At 47.6% G+C, this 2179-nt stretch overlaps 1 long non-coding RNA gene across 1 annotated transcript in view; it reads right to left on the bottom strand.

Annotated features, from left to right (window-relative positions):
• Window positions 1-1343: 1343 nt before the first annotated feature.
• Window positions 1344-2179, bottom strand: part of LOC114070624 — a 75845-nt gene continuing 75009 nt past the window's right edge. Inside the window, exon 3 of the long non-coding RNA XR_003573946.1 lies at window positions 1344-1400. This is a non-coding gene — a long non-coding RNA (uncharacterized LOC114070624). The remainder of the gene's footprint in view (window positions 1401-2179) is intronic.

Below are 2179 nucleotides of genomic sequence, written 5' to 3'. Positions count from 1 at the left end.
AAAAAAAAAAAAAAAAAAAAAAAAGGAAAGTCAAAACCAGAATAAAATGTTTTCTGAGCAGCTTCGAATTCCACGTGGAAATGAGAGTGTGGAGCCTGGTGCTCCTCTGGTGGAGGGTGACACAGTGAGGGGCAGGCAGAGGGTGATGGTGCCCTCCTGAAAATCCTTCTCAGAGGGGAACCCTACAAAGTGCAGGGTTGAGGCATCACCGTGAAAAGACAAAACCCCAAATCCCTCACCCTTGACTGAGCTGTTCAATGCTCCACCAGCAGGACTGGCATTTATAAACTGACCTTTCTAAAATAATAATTCTTTTCCACTCCTCTTGTCACATGAAACAAAAATATTCCTTACAAAACCAGGCCCGGATTTGTTCCTTTTGCTGCTGCCTCGGCCAAATAGGACGAGCTGCGTTTCACTGCATCCCCTCGAGCGGCACCAAATCAGAGAACCAAATCAGCCCTAATTCAAGCAAGTCCCTCCAATGCAGGTGATTTTTTTAACAATCTCTCACAACTGGGACCACCTGATTTTAACGAGGTGGGTTTGGCGAGTTCTTACAGCGAGTGGTGCCCAGGAGAACGACGTGCAAGCAGAGCTCCCTCCCTTCCTTCCCAGGAGTGTTTTTCCCTCGGGTTCAGCTGCTCCTGCTAAGACTGGGGTGACTCTGATAGAGCTTTGGCCTCTCAGCGTGCAGGTTTTAACTCTGTTGCTTAGTTCATTCGCTCGCTTTAACGCCAGGGTTTTAAATACGACTCCCACCTGCTCGGCACAGCGAGGTTTCATTTACACGTTTCCAACGGCCACGAGAGAGGAAAGAGAAACGCCAGCCTTAAAACACACATTGTTTCATCCCCAAGGGAGAGAACAGCAAGAACTCAGCCGAAGGGACCAGGTAGGATGACAGCTCTGCAGAGAAACACATCTTCATTTCAGGATCCCCACGGCTATTTTTGAATTTAATTGCATGGAAGGACCACCAGGATTTCTGCCTCAAACACACACCCATCACCAGAGAAACAAGTGTGACGTGCAGGAAACCGATTCTAACGTGTTGAAATGGTTTAAAAGGAACCAAAGGGGAAAAAAAAAAAATTAAAAAAATGGCAGGAAGTGTGACTTTGAAGCCTGCACCAAACTGGGGTTTGGGGCTCTGGGGAAAGGAGAAGTTTGCAAATTAACTTACTAGGCAGGGAGGGGCTTGTACAGGAATGGTGTGTCCTAATCCAGGTGGAAAATGGGACAGGTGGGAACAACAGGAAAGCAGGTGTCATCCCTTCTTTTTGGGACCCCTGGGGAGCAGAACCGAGCTCTGAAAGCACCTCTGAGGGTATCCAGCACTGTCTTACCTTCCTGGAGGTGGGCACATGGTCTGGGGGGTCACCAGGCTCGAAGGAACTCTGCCAAGAGAGAGAGAGAGAAAGAAGATAAACACACTGTGCAGGTAAAACTGGGGCACGTTTTGACACAAGAAAATACTCCGTGGGTAAAAAAAAGACGTGAGATTTGAAATCAGTTCTGCAGCTTTTAGTGCGGGAAACGCTCCCCCCGCTCGGTGACGTCGCAGGACACCGAATATTTTGTGCTTAGGTGGAAGGGAAAGGTTGGGAAAATGGGAAAGAGTCAGATGTAGGCAGGTAATAGCAGGGTGGGTCTGGAGATCAACTGATCCCGCGTTAAATTAGAATTGCTGAAGCAGGGGGAAGTAAACACAAGTTACTAAATTGTGCTACTCTGACACTTCCCATTCGGAGAGAACACATGAATCACGGAGAGGGCTGGATATTTGTCACAGCTGTGATTTCAGCATCAAAGAGAGATTAATTTTAGCTCAGATTTGAGGGGAGTTTCCAGAAAAGTTGTCGGTTCAGCCAACCGGATACTGGACTGCAAGGGGAGCCTTCCTGGGGGTTGAACCCATCCGGGAACAAACGATCCAAACACCATGAGATGAAGGACATGGTCAAGGGCCTCGGTGGCTTTTTTGGATGAAGGTGAAGCTCTCAGCACGCTGAGACACCACAAGCTGCATTTGGATGGGGTTTGGTGCTTTTAAACCGCTGTGTGCACTGAATATTTTTGATTTCGAAGACGAGGGACCGTCAGCAATACCAAAATATCCGGATGCTGAAGCGCAGCTTTTCGGGTTTTCACGATGATTAAAAAAAAAAAAAAAAAA

This window comes from Empidonax traillii, unplaced genomic scaffold, assembly GCF_003031625.1.
Source record: "Empidonax traillii isolate 1590-97213 ecotype Southwest subspecies unplaced genomic scaffold, ASM303162v1 scaffold1630:size80602, whole genome shotgun sequence".
Lineage (NCBI taxonomy): Eukaryota > Metazoa > Chordata > Aves > Passeriformes > Tyrannidae > Empidonax > Empidonax traillii.
The sequence above is the reverse complement of the archived record's forward strand: the minus strand, read 5'-3'. Positions and strand labels throughout refer to the sequence as shown.